Source organism: Elaeis guineensis, chromosome 15, assembly GCF_000442705.2.
Source record: "Elaeis guineensis isolate ETL-2024a chromosome 15, EG11, whole genome shotgun sequence".
NCBI classification, from domain to species: domain Eukaryota; kingdom Viridiplantae; phylum Streptophyta; class Magnoliopsida; order Arecales; family Arecaceae; genus Elaeis; species Elaeis guineensis.
In genome coordinates this window covers 56,758,781-56,776,599 of record NC_026007.2, presented here as the reverse complement: position 1 = coordinate 56,776,599, position 17,819 = coordinate 56,758,781, and the positions used below count along the sequence as shown (strand labels likewise).

The following is a 17,819-nucleotide window of genomic DNA, read 5'->3' as shown; positions in this document are numbered from 1 at the left end:
TGGGTCCATGGTCCAGGCGCCTGTTGCTGTGGACCAGGCGGCTAACCAGATCACCAAATCAGTTGATTTTTGATCAATTTTGACCTGATTTGACTCGAGTTTGACCCAATTGAGTCTTCTTTCTTCATTCTTCAATTTCTGAGTCAATTTAACTCCGTTTTGCGTAAAATTTACGCCGTTGGAATCCTCTTTCCTTGTTCTTTCTATTGATAATCTCTTCTTTTGCAAAATATAATAACAAGTATTAATTTTCTAATAAAGTTAGATAATTTAGATATTAATTGATACTTTTTATGTCAATTTGTGACATAAATCACACCCCCCAACTTAATCATTGCTAGTCCCTTAGCAATGTACCAAAATAAGATCATATTTCAAAAAGATCCTTCCTTTGCAAATTAATTTAAGATCGAAATTCAAGAAGTTTTCTAGTATTACTAAGTAATGAGCTTCGAATTAGAATTGGTAGTCAGTCTACTTAGGAGCTTTCTTAGAGTACACTTAAAGTTTTATAGTACTTGTGTGAGTGATAACTAACTTAGTATTTCAGTATTAACTTGTACAGGCCAATTGTATCATTTTTCATAACTTAGTTCGATTAATTTTCTATACACCCCAGATTAAACAAAGAACTAAGGTAGCTTTCACACTGTTTTTTTTTTTTTTCTGAGCATCTTGGCCTTCCCACCACCGTTTGACGCGAATCTCAACACTTGACTTAGGTGAAGAGACTCGGTTACTAGGCTTAGGGCAATCCACATTTACTCTGTGTTTTGCATTTTATTTCAGGCAGGTAGCTCTTTTCTTAAATTCAAATTTCTTCAATTGGAGTGTAGAAAAAATTATCTAATTTAAATAATACTCAAATCCTTAATTGGCCTTACAATTAACACCTACTTTACCTTGTTAGTGTGCATGTGCAATTGGAAGTGCTAATAGTCTTTAAATGACCTAGGCCACCAAGAGTCTAACCAGCTAATCTTCTCCATGACTCACTACATTTATTAGCAAATACTTTCTAACTTACTCTTATTTCTTTTCTAGATTAATTTATTTCAAAATTTTTTTTTTTAATATATTAAATGCAAGAAATAACTCATAGTGGAAGGAAAAGGAAATGATAACACCTGATTTTGTTCAAGCTCTCTCCCCAACTTGACCGACATTATTCCCAATGGAGTTTATCTAATTTATTTGTCCTAAGCAAACTGAAAACAAAGAAAGCATTAGAAATTAAATAAGCTGGGTTGCCTCCCAGAAGCGCTAAGTTTTATGTCTTCAGCCAGACCAAACCTCGAAGCAATTTAATCAGAATAAGTTGGTTCATAAAGAACCATGGCATCTTCAACAGTCTCGACAGGTAATTCCAAGAATAGTTTTAATCGTTGACCATTAACTTTAAAGATAACACCATTACTTGGGTTTTCTATCTCAACAGCTCTGTGTGAAAAGATTTCCTTTACTAAAAGTGGTCATGTCTATCTAGACCTAAGCTTTCCTGAAAACAGATGTAATCTAGAGTTATATAAGAGCACCTTTTATCCGATATTGAAAGTTTTTCTCATAATTGATTGATCATGAAATACTTTGGTTCGTTCCTTGTATATCCTTGCATTTTCATAGGCTTCATTTCTAAGTTCTTCTAATTCATTCAACTGAAGCTTCCTATGGTTTCCAGCGTCGTTCAAATTTGTATTTAGTTGTTTGATGGCCCACATGGCTTTGTGTTCTATCTCAATAGGCAAGTGACATGGTTTACCAAACACAATCCTATAAGGAGACATTCCTAGATTGATCTTGAAAGCGGTTCGGTATGCCCAAAGTGCATCAATTAATTTCAAAGACCAATCCTTTCTATTGGCACAGTTTTTTTCAGGATCTGTTTGATTTATCGGTTTGACACTTTAACTTGCCCACTAGTTTGAGGATGATATGGTGTGGCCAATTTGTGGGTGACATTATACTTTTTCATCAATGTTGCAAAAGGTCGGTTACAAAAATAGATTCTCCGATCACTAATGATTGCCCTAGGAATACTGAAACGGGAGAGAATATTTTCTTTAAGAAACTTCATGACCATTTTGCTATCGAGTGTTCTACATGCAATTGCTTCTACCCATTTTGAAACATAATCAACTGCTACTAGAATATATTCATTTCCAAAAGAATTTGAAAATGGTCCCATGAAATCGATCCCCCAAACATCAAAAACTTCAACTACCAAGATTGGGTTGAGTGGCATCATGTGTCGCTTGGTGATTCGACCCATTTTCTGACATTGAGCACAACTTTTACAATATTCATGAGCATCCTTAAACAAATTGGGCCAATAAAAACCACATTGGAGAACCTTAGCAGCAGTTTTCTTAGACGCGAAGTGACCCCCACATGCTTGATCATGACAAAAAGATAAAATATTCATGACTTCATTATCTGGGATACACCTTCTAATAATTTGATCAGGACATTGTTTAAAAAGATAAGGATCATCCCAAATGAAATACTTCACTTGAGCAAAGAATTTATATTTATCCTGCTTAGTCCAATGAGAAGGTATCTTACCTATGGCTAAATAATTTACAATATCAGCAAACCAAGGTTCAGTAGACACAGACATGAGTTGCTCATCTGGGAAAGATTCATTGATGGGTGGTTCACTAGATGGTGCGACTGGAATTCGGGATAAATGATCTGCTACAACGTTCTCAGTGCCTTTCTTGTCCCTAATTTCTAGGTCAAATTTTTGAAGGAGCAAAATCCATCTGATTAAGCGTGCCTTGGCATCCTTCTTTGCTAGGAGATGTCTAATGGCTGAGTGATCGGTGTAAACAATGGTGTGGGTCCCAACCAAATAAGATCTAAATTTCTCTAAAGCAAAGACAACGGCAAGGAACTCCTTCTCAGTTGTGGTGTAGTTAAGCTGCGCATCATTTAAGATTTTACTTGCATAATATATCACTCTAGGCAGCTTATTTATCTGTTGACCTAAGATTGCACCCACAACATGATCGGACGCATCACACATTAATTCAAATGGTTCAGACCAGACAGGAGGATGAATGATTAGAGCTGATACAAGTGCTTTTTTTAGAAATTCAAAAGATTCCAAGCACTCATGAGTAAATTTAAATTTGGTATCCTTTGCCAAAAGATTAGTCAGTGGACATGCTACTTTGCTAAAGTTGGCAATAAACCTTCTATAGAATCCAGCATGATCTAAAAATGAACGTATTTCTTTCACAGATTTAGGTGGTGGAAGACTTACAATTAGATCTATTTTGGCCTTGTCCACTTCAATCCCCTTTTTAGAAATGACATGGCCAAGAACTATTCCCTATTTGACCATAAACTGATATTTTTCCCAGTTGAGAACTAAGTGCTTCTCCTTACATCGTTCTAGAACTAATTGCAGGTGATTCAGACACTCAGAGAAGGTTAGGCCAAAAACAGAAAAGTCATCCATAAAAATTTCTAGAAATCGTTCTATCATATCTGAAAACATGCTGATCATGCATCTCTGGAAGGTTGCCGGTGCATTACATAGTCCAAAGGACATTCGTCTATAGGCAAAAGTACCAAATGGACAGGTGAATGTAGTCTTTTCTTGATCTTCAGTGGCTATGGGGATCTGGTTGTAACTGGAATATCCATCAAGAAAACAGTAAAACTCTTGTCCGGCTAGTCTTTCCAATATTTGATCAATAAATGGCAAAGGAAAGTGATCTTTCCTTGTCGCAGCATTCAACTTTCTATAGTCTATACAGACCCTCCATCCCGTTTGGATCCTAGTTGGGATAAGTTCGTTTGCATCATTTTGGACCACTGTTACCCCAGATTTCTTGGGTACTACTTGAACTGGGCTTACCCAAGAGCTATCAGAAATAGGATAAATTATTTCACTATCTAGGAGTTTCAGAATCTCCTTTTTAACTACATCCTTCATAGCTGGATTAAGCCTTCTTTGGGCTTCTCTTGTTGGTTTAGCCTCTTCCTCTAAGTATATTCTATGTTGAACTATAGAAGGGCTTATTCCTTTGATATCTGCTATGGTCCAACCTATTGCTTCTTGATTTGCTTTTAGAACTGACACTAACTCCTCCTCTTGCTTGGGATCTAGGTCTGATGCAATAATTACAGGCAAAGTTTCTTTGGATCCTAGATATACATACTTGAGATGTTCTGGGAGGGGTTTTAGTTCTAAAATGGGTGCTTCCTCTATCGATGGTTTAGGTGATGATTTCACCATCTCAATGATTGGTTCAATAGGAAGTATCGATTCCTGATTAATCTGATTTTCTTTAAGTATTTCATTGACATCCTCAGACTCATGGATTAACCAGGGGTTAGACTCTAGGTCGACTTCATCATCACTAATGTCAATGGATTCATAAATACCATCTTGGACTACATTGACATCAGCATGAGAAGAGGATTCCTGTTCTAAGTTAAAAACATTAAGCTCAATGGTCATATTCCCAAAGGATAACTTTATTAGACCATTTCGATAATTGATTTCAGCATTGGCCGTAGCTAAGAATGGTCTTCCTAAAATGACAGGTATATGTCCTTTAGGATTCGCAACTGGCTCAGTCTCTAAAACAATAAAATCTACAGGAAAAATAAAATTTTCAACCTTTATCAGAACATCCTCGACCATTCCCTTAGGGATCCTGAGAGATCTATCGGCTAACTGTAATGTGATCCCAGTAGGTTGAAGTTTTTCTAATCCTAGTTGCTCATACACCGAATATGGAAGGATATTCACACTAGCTCCTAGATCTAGCAAGGCCTTTTTTATATTGGTTTCTCCAATAACACAAAAAATTGTTGGAGCTCCAGGGTCCTTATATTTAATTGGCACATGGCTAGATAGGTATGAACTGATACTTGCAGCCAAAAATGCTTTCTTTGGTACATTAGTGGTCCTTTTCCTAGTGCAAAGATCTTTTAAAAATTTGGCATAAGTTGGAACCTGATGGATTATATCTAAAAGAGGAATATTAACTTGGACTTGTTTAAATACCTCTAAAATTTTGTCTAAATATTTAGATTTATTAGATTTCAGTCTGTTTGGAAAAGGAGCTCTAGGACTTTTAAGTACTGGACTAGGTGAATTTTCAGTTTCTGGTGCTTGAGGTTGAAAAGTAGTAGTTTTAGAAGGTGACTCGGTAGATGAGTCCTCTATATCATCAAGTGCAACTACCTTATTGTCTATTTATTTTTTCGATCTTAAGGTATGAATGGCATTTACACCATTAACTTGGTTTTCTTGTTGGGGTCGTGGACCATTTTGGTTCCTAGGATTTGGCTCAGGTTGGCTAGGTAACCTACCATGTTCTCATTCACTAATGGTCGAAGCCAGCTGACTTACTTGCATTTCCAGATGGGCTATAGCTTGGGTGTTATTATTTATGAGTTGACCCGTGGTTTGCATAAAGCTGGTATGTATCTTCATCATGGCTTCTAGGCTTTTCTCTAAAGAGGTAATTTTCTTATCATTATCATGAAAGCCTGGCGGGTTGTTCATCACTGGGTTGGACCTTAGATTTTGCTGATTGAAATTTGGATTGCTTACATTAGGATTCTGGGACCATGAGAAATTCGGGTGATTCCTCCAACCTGGGTTATATGTGGGTGCATAAGGATTGTTCAATGGTCCTTGATAGGTGGCATTCACCTGTGCACACTCATTCGAGTAGGAACATTCTTCTAAGACATGGTCTGGTGCATTGCACCCTTTACACATGGGTTCAGATATTTGATTTACATTGGCTGGTCTCTGTAATTCTAAGGCTTCCAATCTACGTGTTAAGGTTGCAATCTTGGCCTCTGATGCTAGGATTGGTTGAATTTGATGCATTCCTCCTCTTGAAGGTGTAGCTTTATCAGGTTCCCTAGTTGTTTCCCACTGTAAATTTTTCTCGGCTAGGTCTTCTAAGAATTGCCAAGCTTCAGTAGTTTCTTTGTCCATAAATTGGCCTTGGCACATGAACTCTAGCATGGTTCTTGAGTTTGAATCTAACCCCTCATAGATGATCTGGCATAGTCTCCAAGTTTCTATTCCATGGTGTGGGCATTGGGTCAAAAGATTCTTGAAACGATCAAAGTACTTCCAAAATGATTCACCAGCTAGTTGGTAAAATTGATTTATTTCATTCCTAATCCTAGCTGTTTTATGATGGAAAAAATATTTTTTCAAAAATATTCTCACAAAGCCCTCCCAGGTAGTGACAGAATGGTTTGGCAGACTATAAAGCCACTTCTTAGCATTATCCTTAAGGGCAAAGTTGATTAATCTAAGTTTGACCTCATCCTCTGTTAATTGCAGTTTCATGGTTGCACATACCTCCTCAAATTCTCTAATAAATATATAAGCATCCTCTAATCCTGTGAATTTTGGAAGCATATTTATGATTTGAGGTTTGATTTCAAAATTGTTAGCTGTGGGTTGTGGCAACCTGATACAAGATGGTTGGATGGAGCCAACTGGATAACACAAATCCTTAAGGGTCATGGGTTGGATTGGTTCAGCCATTGGAACAACAGGAATTGACTCAATTCTAACTAGACGATCCGACACTCTTCTCCACACACGAGGTGTACGGTTCTCGATGTTTATATAATTTTTTTTATAAAATTTTTATGTATAAGAAAAAGAAAGAAAAGAGAAAAAGTTCTAAAGAAAAGATCCCAAGGAGTCCTAAATCTAAAGAAAAGTAACCAAATTAATTTAAATTTTAAATTTTTTTTTTATTTTTCAAACAAGTGAAACAATAAATTAAACTCAATCTATCCTAGGGTTAACCTAAATCTAGACAGCTCCTAACTGTTTCAAGATGACCCTTCAAGCCTTCCAAGTGGAGATTGATCAACTAGTTAGCCAGGTAAGTATAAGAGGTGGGAGGTTCACTCATCGTTGCCTTTTCTAGACACCAAACGAGTTGGCCAGGCCAGCAACTGAACCAATTTAACAAACCACCCTTAGGGACTTGCCTAGACACCAACTAATCAAACAACTCAAACTTGGTAGAACTCTTAGGGTTCCTTGTCCTATTGAGCTCGAATTCCTTAAGGTTGACGTCTAATTGATTTTAAGATTAAAGGTCTAGGTAATGCAATATGATGGAGATGATTTTTGGGCTAAGGGAGGGTAATGAAATCACCACCTTATCTTGTTAATGGGTTGATGCCCTTAGATTAATTATGAAAATGCAAATGCAAATAAACAAGATGACCAAGAATGTAAAAGATTTTAATTTAATTTTTTTTTTTATTTTGATATTTTACTTCACGATTATGAAATGTCTTTTATTTATTATTTTTTTTTTTGATTAAGTAAATTCAAATGATTAGGTCTAAAAAGAAAAATAATTAACTAAAAATAATAAAAAAGAAATTAGAAGCGTACCTGAGTTTTCCAGCAATCACCAACTAAATCTAGAAACCTAAAGGAAAAAGAAAGAGAGTTATAAAGCATGAAGAACAAATATTTAAAAATAATTTAAAATGCCAAATCCCCGGCAACGGCGTCAAAAACTTGATGTACAAATCTTAAAATTTATAAATAAAACCGCAAGCGCACAGTGTGCAAAGTAGCACGACCAGCGAGTACGGGTCGATCCCACAGAGACTTAGTTTAAAAACGATTTTCAAATCTATGCTCAAGCGAACTTTAACGAAAATCGAAAATCGAAAGTTGTTTGCTAAAGACAATAAGACTAAGGATCTAGGATTTTTGAATCCACTAGATCTAGATTAGGGAATTATACTTAGAATTTTTCTTATTGATCCTAACGACTACTCCTCTTGTCTTTCCCAAGCATAGATTATGAAGGGACTAAGGCCCAACGATAACCCATCAAGATTCTTTACAGGGGAGTAGTAACTAGGATCCCTTAGGGTTTTCTCCTCCTATGCACTGAATCAAGCATGAACTATGAAGGGACTCTGACCCAACTGTAGTTCATCAAAAATTCTTGACAAAAGAGGAAGAAAAAGAAACCCTAAGAAAAAGAAAGAACCCTATGTAAAACCCCTACTCATGATCTAGCTTCATCGCAAACCCTAGAAGGGATGCTTAGCTAGACATGATCTAAATCTACTTGCAAAATTTAAATGCAGAAAAATAAACTACCCTAATTTCATAAATTAAACTATCCTAATTGCATAAATTTAAACTGCATAATTTAAACTAACCTAATTGCATAAAATTAAATTGCATAAATTAAACTATCCTAATTGTAAGAAAAATAAATTGTATAATGTAAAGAGATAAAATTACATAAAAATAAGATTTTATATAAAAAAAAAATTATTATAAAAATTTCAAAGCTCGAGGCTTGAGAAGAAAGCTAAAAACCCCACTATCTAGAGTTACAAGCTTGATCGAAAGGAAAGAATCATTAAAACAAGGGCCTTTGGAGGCTTTTTATAGGCATTTGGGGGTTATAAGGTTTTCAAAACTTTAGATGTGGGATTAAGAGGTTTTAGAGGGCTGTTAGGGGGGTTTAGGGGCTCAAATCTCGCTCAAAAAGCACTTAAATCCATCAAAAAATTCTAGAAATTGTTTCAGCCGTCCGATCTTCATCTAAAGGACCCAATTCATCTAATAAATCAAGCCGGGAGCGATTTTGGGCCGTCGGATCACGATCTGGGTGAAGCGCTGCCGTTGGATCATGCTGCAGAGATGGGATCAGGTCGGATGCGTCGCGGACCATCCGATCAAGGCGCTGGAAGATTTCGTCCGTTGGATCGTGCTGCAGAAGGATCCTGTGTTGTCCTAGTGTTTATTGATTCTTGCAATTGCCTTGATTACGGTTGGATCTTGACCGGCTGCGATGGTGGCCGTCCGATGGCGCAAAAATATGGAGCGTTGGATCTTGATCAGAGAAGATCGAACCATCGAGTGATGTAAAGTTATCAGGTTGCCCTTTGGACCTTCTTCTCTCTCCTCATGAGCCCTGGACCACGCACGTGGATCGGGCTCGCGATGCATTGCGGTGAGCCGAGACTCGCTGATTGGCTGGTTTATGGTGCGCCGATAGATCCATGGTCCAGGCGCCTGTTGCTGTGGATCAGGCGGCTAACCAGATCACCAAATCAGTTGATTTTTGATCAATTTTGATCTGATTTGACTCGGGTTTGACCCAATTGAGTCTTCTTTCTTCATTCTTCAATTCCTGGGTCAATTTAACTCCATTTTACGTAAAATTTGCGCCGTTGGAATCTTCTTTCCTTGTTCTTTCTATTGATGACCTCTTCTTCTGCAAAATATAATAACAAGTATCAATTTTTTAATAAAGTTAGATAATTTAGATATTAATTGATACTTTTTATGTCAATTTGTGACATAAATCAAACCTGCAGCCAATGCTTCTCGTGCTGTGAGAGATACTTACATGAAGTAGCTCAATGATTGTATGAATGTGCGTTGCATGATGAGAACAGCTATGAATGATGAATTTAGTTGTAAGTTCGAGGATGCGCAATCTGAGGAGATGATTCAAATATTGAATGAGTCCTTCAGCATCCCTGAAGATGCGGAGAGACATAAAACCTCCTGCACAGTGTTCAATGCCCGTATACGAGAAGGAGCTTCAGTCACCAATCATGTATTATACATGATTGAGTAGATTTAATACCTTAGCAAAACTTGGTTTTCCATTGCATGAATAGTTAGGCAAAGATGCTATCCTCAATTCACTATCAAAATCCTACCTACCCTTTCTCAGTCATTATAGAATAACGAAGCCTGTGGTAAACTACCATAGTTTGCTAGGGTTACTGCAGACTTTTAAGAAGGATCACTCACTCCAGAAAGAGCCAATAAATTTAGTGGGAGGTTCATCTATAGGGTGTCGATCTTCTGGGAGAGAAAAGAAAAAAAGATACAGAAATCTCATGCCGTCGATCCCAAGCAGAGCAAACCATCAAAAGTTGACAAGAGCCAGGCAGAGTGCTTCTTCTGTAAGAAGTTGGGTCATTGAAAAAGGAATTATCCTATTTATATAGCCACCCTTGACCCAAACAGGCCTAAGAACAAGAGAAAGAGGCAAGTGGTTGCTTCACAAGGTATTTATATGATAATACCTTATAATTTTTCTATTTGTGATGCTACTACTTGGGTATTGGATACCAAAAATTCTATTAATATATGCAATTCGTTGCAAGGACTGCAGGTAAGTAGAAAATTTTGAGAGGATGAGCGGTTTCTTAACTTTGGAGATGGAAGCATTATTCCAGTTCTGACCTTAGAAACTTTGCAGCTTGTCTTCGAGTCCAGTAGTGTCATGTTAGATGATTGTCATTATTGTCCCTTCTTTATGATGAATGTCATCTCTGTAGGTCTTTTGGCCAAACTTGGTTACAAGTTTATAATAAAAAATAATTTTTGTGATATCATTATGAATGATACTACAATTATGCGTGGACAATTGAAACATGGCATATACACAATATCACGGCCTGTTAGTGTAATGTACACACTTAGTAAACATCCCAAAATTAGATAATGTCAATGAATCATACTTTTGGCATTGTAGGCTTGATCATGTGAACAAGAATAGGATTGACAGGTTGATCAAGGAACGTGTCCTTGAGATAGATGATTGTGAATCATTGCTTATCTGTGAGTCCTGTCTAGTTGGTAAGATGACTAAGTCACCTTTTAAGAAAAAAGATGAAAGAGCCAGTGATGTACTAGATCTAATCATACTGATGTATGCAGGCTTATGAACATAAGTGCCAGAGGAGGATACTACTACTTCATTACGTTTACAGATGACCTATCGAGGTATGGGTATGTCTATCTTATGAAGCATAAGTTAGAATCATTTGAAAAGTTCAAACGATTTCGTGCTGAAGTAGAGAAATAAATTGGAAAGAGTATTAAGATCCTTCAGTCAAACTGAGGAGATGAATACCTCATGAGTGAGTTCCTGATATATCTGGAAGAAAATAAGATTATCTCACAATGGACCCCTCCTGAAACACCACAACATAATGGTGTGTCCGAGAGGAGGAATCGAATCTTGTTAGACATGGTCCGATCCATGATGGGCTTTTTCAGTCTATCAATCTTCTTTTGGGAATATGCTCTAGAGACTACTTGCTTCATTTTGAATAAGGTGCCCAGCAAGTCTGTCGATAAAACTCTATATAAGATATAGACTGGGTGTAAGCCAGTGCTCTCACACCTTAAGGTCAGGGGGTGTCCAGGTTATGTCAAGCATTTAAAGACAGATAAGCTTGGACCGAAGTCCAATAGATGCTTGTTTGTAGGGTACCCAAAAGAAACTAAAGGGTACTACTTCTACCTCGCGGTAGAATAAAAGGTGTTTGTTAGCAGTCGGGCAGTCTTTTTGAAAAAAGAGTTCCTTGATGAAGGAGCTAATACTTGTAAAATTGAACTTGATGAAGTTCATGAGGTAGAAGGACCGACACATACAGAATTGGATTCGATTGGTGAATCGAATCTAGAACCGATAGAGGCACCATTAAGAAGATTCAATAGAGTACCGTATCAGTCGGATAGATACTACGATTTTTTAATCCGAGATGGTGACCCCATCGAACTTGATGAGAACGAAGAGGATCCGATCACCTATATGGAGGTCATGCAAAGGCCCAACTCTCAAAAATGACTTGAGGTCATAAAGTTTAAGATGGAGTCTATGGAGATCAATGGTGTATGGACACTGATTGATCCATCAGAAGGAATAAAACTCATAGGGTGTAAATGAATTTTCAAGAGAAAAAGAGGAGCGGACAGAAAGATGGAGACCTATAAAGCCCGTCTAGTTGCCAACAGTTACCGTCAATATTGTGGTATTGATTATGACGAGACATTTTCTCCTGTGGTAGTGCTCAAGTCTATCCAGATGATGCTTGCTATCGCTACACACTTAGATTATGAGATCTGACAGATGGATGTCAAAACTGCTTTCCTTAATGGAGAAATGGAAGAAGAGGTGTATATGATACAACCTGAAGGGTTCACATCCACAGACGAGTCGAAAGTGTGCAAGCTGAAAAGGTCTATTTATGGACTTAAACAGGCATCGAGGTGTTGGAACATGCATTTTGATAAGGTGATTAAAACGTATAGCTTCGTTAGGAACGGAGAAGAGCCTTGCATCTACAAGTGGACTTTCGATTCTGTGATCATTTTTCTTGTGCTGTATGTGGATGACATACTGTTACTAGAAAATGGCATCCCGACTTTGCAGAGTGTGAAGTTGTGGTTATCATTACAGTTCTTCATGAAGGACTTGGAAGAAGCATCCTATATCCTAGGGATGAAGATCTATAGGGGTAGATCCAGAAGGTTGCTTGGATTATCCCAATCCACGTACATTGATGCCTTGTTGAAGTGATTCAATATGGATAATTTCAAAAAAGATAATCTTCCGATAGGTCATGAAATTACTCTTTCCAAGAAGGATTGTCTGACAACTCTGAGGAGAGAGAGCACATGAGTAGAATACTATATACTTCGACAGTGGGATCTACCATGTATGCTGTGACATGTACGAGACCGGATGTGGCCTATTCATTAGGGGTAGTGAGTAGGTATCAGTCAGATCCGGATGAAAAGTATTGGAAGATTGTGAAAGCAATTCTTAAGTATTTGAGAAATACTAAAGACCAATGGCTTATCTATAGAGACTCTGATCCAAAACTTATGGGATATACTGATTCTAATTTTCAGTCAAATTATGATAACAATATAAGCGTGTCAAACTACATATTTATCTTGAATGGAGGAGTTATTTGCTGAAAGAGTTTCAAGCAATATACTGTGATCGATTCTGTATGCGAAGCGGAATACATTGCTGCATTGGATGTTGAATACTCTACATCGCTATCACCTGGTGTGAGAGATCGTGAGCCATGATGACGTCAAACTTCAAAAGATCGATGAAAAGGAGAACCTAGCCAACCCCTTCACTAAAGCTCTTGAGATCAAAGAGTTCGATAACTTCAAATGAAAGATGGGTATAAGATACTGTCCCGATTGACTTTAGTTCAAGTGGGAGTTGTTGAAAATTATATCCTAAAATCAATCGTGTGACGATTGAGTTCATCCTTGTATATGAATTATTGATCAATTGAACAATAGTTATTCTGATATTTTTTATCATAAAGTGACATCTTTCTTGAACTCTTGTACTGTGATGATGTCCCTAGAACTGTGCTAGTGTACGATAAAGAGAGAATTTATCATATAGTTCTTAAACATGTTCGCGACCAAATGATACATCATTATGGAACAATATCGTTTATCGAGTAAAGGTCATTGTGTGCCATATGGATTGGTTGTCCTCTTAACTAAGAAGTGTGGTGACATTGGTATGGCATACAGATGAGATGTAGAGGTACATCATCACTGAACAAGTGACTCACTGCTGAGCATTCTGCTGTCAAGAGCTGCTCGCGAAATAAATGGATATAAGTGTCCTTCAGACCTGAGATCACCATAGTGATTTATAAACAACTCACTGTGCTTTGGTGCTGGACTACCTGAATTACTAATGCAGTGATGGAAGGCTACTGGATACAGTCAAGTACTTGCAAAGTCTGTGTGTGGATCAAGATGGAATTGACCCCTTCAGATTATTGAAGTTGATGTATCGCTATATTTCAATTTAGTAAAGTCTTGGCCAGGGTAATCCATGAGATGGATTTGAAAGGTTGAAATACAATGCGGATGAAGCATGCAATCTCGGTTGACAGTTAACCTGAGACCATCCTAGAGCATTCAGGATCAAAAGGATGAATTATGTGGTAACCATGTGTATGAGTTCTGAAATATTTTTTTATGATAATTTGATCTATCTGGATGTCGAGAATCATTGCTAGATGGTATCTCGATTAGTGCAAGAATTGGTTCCTATCCTATCGGCTTAGTGTTTGAACTTATGGAGTCACGCACATAAGTCAGACAAAGTAGAAAGGAACTGACCTATGCTTATATGTCTAATTTGGAAGTACTTGACTTGATTGAATATATAAGCTAACTTGATTGAGAATTAAGTTATGGATTAAACGGGATTGAAGAGTTGACTATGTCTAGCTAGCACTACACATGAGGTTCAGGTTCGATCCTGAGGATGAACAGTTTCTGATCTATGATCCATGGAGCATATGAAAAATTAGATTTAAGTATTAATTAATTTTAGATTAGATCTAAATTAATTACACTTAAATGGATCCAAAATTCAATTTAAATTTGGTATAAAAGTCCTAAAGAGTTTGGGATTGACAGTCTTTCGAAATTATTTCGAACCAGCTTTGAATCGGATTCGAATTGGACCTGTTTTAGATAAGATATGAGTATTCCTACTTGCACTGAGAATACCCCCTCATGAAGTATGACCAAAATCTCATTTGATGCTTATTTGGAGCATCCTAAGTGGGTGAGAGATTGGGTGCAAGTTGATTGTCATATGTGATGACAATTATATCTCATATAGGAATCCTTCTTTCATGAGTATTAGACCAATTCAAATCAGATTTGAATTAGGAGTCCTAATCTTATTGGATCATAAGAATCATCTATAAATAGAGAGGGTCTAACAAATCAGATTGAGAGAAGAGAAAAGAGAGAGAGAGGCGTGAGAAGAGAGAGAGGTCCTATCTTTCCTTTGGCCTCTCCCCTTGTTGCTGCCCCTCTTCCTTTGGATGTGGGGTCTCTTTGGGTGTCCCACTTGCTAGTGTGAGGTGTCATACTAGCATATCTTTTTCCTCCATTGATTGAGTTGCTAAGCCAATTGGATTGGAGTTCATTCTGCTTTCTTACGGCGTCTGACGTGCATGCGAAGTAGAGGGTCTACACATCTAGACCTCTGCAAAAATTTATATCAGATAATTTAAGGTTTGATCTCTAATTTTGCTATATTTTAGGTAAAAATTTGATCATTAAATAAGTAGAATATGAAAAAAATTTTGGATACAATCTGGACATCCCGGAGGGAAACTATTCCCCTTCACTTCACAAATTATGAGGCAGAATGCATTGCAGCATTCGATGCTTGCAAGGAAGCTATGTGATTATACATGTTCATTGATAACCTAGGAGTGGCACCCTTCGATGATGGTCCTGCCATATTGTACAGTATTGGAGCCATAGCTCATGCTAAGAAGCCGAAGTCCCATTAGCTTATCAAGCATTTTGCATCACTACCACCTTATTCAGAAAATCTGTTAAGTTGATTTCAATCTTTAGAAGATCGACGGAAAGGAGAACTTGACAAATCTATTTACTAAAGCCTCGGTATCTAAGAGTTTTGAGATGATAAATCAAAGATGGGTATATGATACTATACTGATTGGCTTTAGTCCAAGTGGGAGTTGTTGGAAAATATGTCCTAAAACCAATCGTGTGATGATTGTGTTAATTATAAATATATATGAATTGATAAATAATAAAAGTTATTTGATATTTTTTATCATAAGTATACATCTTCTAACGAACTCCTATGTTGTGATGAAGTTCTTAGGACTACTTTGATCGATAAAAGAGGATTTATCGCGTAGTCCTTAAATTGGTTCGCGACCAAACGATATGCTTTACTAGGATGATAGTGATATCAAGTATAGGTCATTGTGTGCTATATGCATTGGTTGTCCTCATAACTAAATGGTATGAAGATATTGGTATAACATGCAGGTGAGATGTAGAAGTACATCGTTACTGAACGTGACCAACTGCGGAGCACTCTGCTGTCAAGGATAGCTCACGAAGGGTATGGGTACAAGTGTCCCTTCGATCTGAGATCATCATTGTGACTTGCAAGGAACTCACTGTACTTTGGTGCCAGACTAACTGAGTTTTTAATTCAGTAATAAAAAATTTTTGGGTACAGTCAAATATTTATCAAGTCGATGCATGAGTCAAGATGGGATTAATCTCTCCAAATTAGTAGAAGATATACATCAGTGTATTTCAATTTAGTAAAATCTGGATTCGAATAATCCATGTGATAGATTTGAAAAAGATTGAAATACAATGTGGATGACTTATCTAAGATTGATAGTTAAATCTTAGATCATCCTCAAGCATTAGGGTCAAAGGGATGAATTATATGATAACCATACGTCAATAGGTTCTTAAATGTTGCTTCGTCATCATTCGACCTATCCAGATATCGGGTCATCATTGCTAGATAGTTACATTGATTAGTTCAGAAAGGTATTCTTGTGCTACCGACTTAGATTCGAACCTATGGGATCACACTCAAAAGAAGTTTCTGACTGATTATGTGGCTGATCAACGATTGAGAATCGTTCAAGGACTTAATCATCAATTCGATTGATGGTTAACCTTATACAAAAGTTACAATAAATTAATTCACTAAGTGTTAGTAAATTAATGAAGGATTAATTAATAATTATATTTTTAATTTACTTAATTTGATTGAGCAAAGAGAATTAAATAAAATCTAATTGAATTGAATTCAATTAGGTTTGATCCGATTAGGTTTATGAGATGATCTAATTGCTAAAGGAGAATCATCCCTGATTTGATCAGAATTTTAGTTCAATCAATTTCTAATTTAATTAAAATTTGATTAAAAATTTATAAATCTAATTAGATTAGATTTTATATATTTTATTTGGACTAAATCAGATATGATTTGGTTTAGATTCAGATAAGAAAATTAAAAGTCCTTATTGGAATAGGACTCTTCTCCCTACACCAACCTAGATTGCACGTCATATATCTTCACACATAAAATTATTTTGTGTGAGATTTTTTCACACCAAAGAGTTCTTTTCCTTATCTATTTTACATTCAAATCTAATTTGGTTTTGATAAAAGAAAGATTCTAAAATTAGATTTCAAAATATTCTTTATTAGGAGAATCTGTTCTCATCTAGATCAATCTCTCCATGCCAATAAATTTTTTTCTCCTTATATGTATGATATTTTGAGGAGATTTTTTATGAGAGATCAATTTGGAGAACTGATTTATCATAAAAAAATATGGAAAGGAGTGTCCCATATTTTTTTGATATATTTTGGGATGTGGAATTGTGAAAGAAGGCAGAATCCTGTAAGAGTCCAGGATCATTAGGACTCTTCACCCTACCTCCTTACATGCCTATAAAAGGGGCTTTTGTAGTTTCTTTTATGTGTGCAAGATATCAGAAGAGAGCTCTTCATGTAGTAGAAGTTTGGGTATAGTTTATGGTGTGAAAAATAGAGAGCATGATCCTCTCTCTTGGGGTGTGTGCAAAAATCTAAATTTTAAATTTTTGATTCTAAGGATTTGGGAAGACAGAATAAATTAGAGAAAAATTATTTTTTTCTTTATATTTCTTTTACCTCTTCATCTTCTTCAGAAGTCCATCTTCAATCTCTGAAAAGATTTCAGAGATTTGAAAAAAGAATTCAGATCTGTCAAAAAGAAGGTCTTTACGCGAGCTAGCACTCTCAAGAAGACCGATCAGATCAGAACTTCGAGTAAATTTTTCGTAGAGATCGGATATATGTGTAGCTGCAAGCAATCAGTAAGAATTCTCTCCATCATATCTCTCAGTAGTGGAGATCATCGACCCATCATCAGGTATGGAGTTCTGAACTCAGATTAGAAGTAGATGTGATCTATTGCTCATATGCATGCATGCTGATTTTATCTTCAGATTATTTCAGATTTTATATGCAACATAACATATTATAGATCCTATAGTAGGTTGATTTGATGATTAGATCATATGCATGTTAGATTAATTTGATTAATCTAGTTGTCTTCCGCTGTAATTTTTTTGAAAAAGTTTTTAAATACATGTATGAAATCGCCTATACATCCCAACTC

At 36.5% G+C, this 17,819-nt stretch overlaps 1 non-coding gene across 1 annotated transcript; it reads left to right on the top strand.

Moving 5' to 3' along the window:
- Positions 1-6,059: 6,059 nt before the first annotated feature.
- On the top strand, positions 6,060-6,166 carry LOC140854177 (small nucleolar RNA R71). Its single transcript, XR_012137311.1, has one exon. It is a non-coding gene; the product is annotated as a small nucleolar RNA R71 (small nucleolar RNA).
- The last annotated feature ends 11,653 nt before the right edge of the window (positions 6,167-17,819 follow it).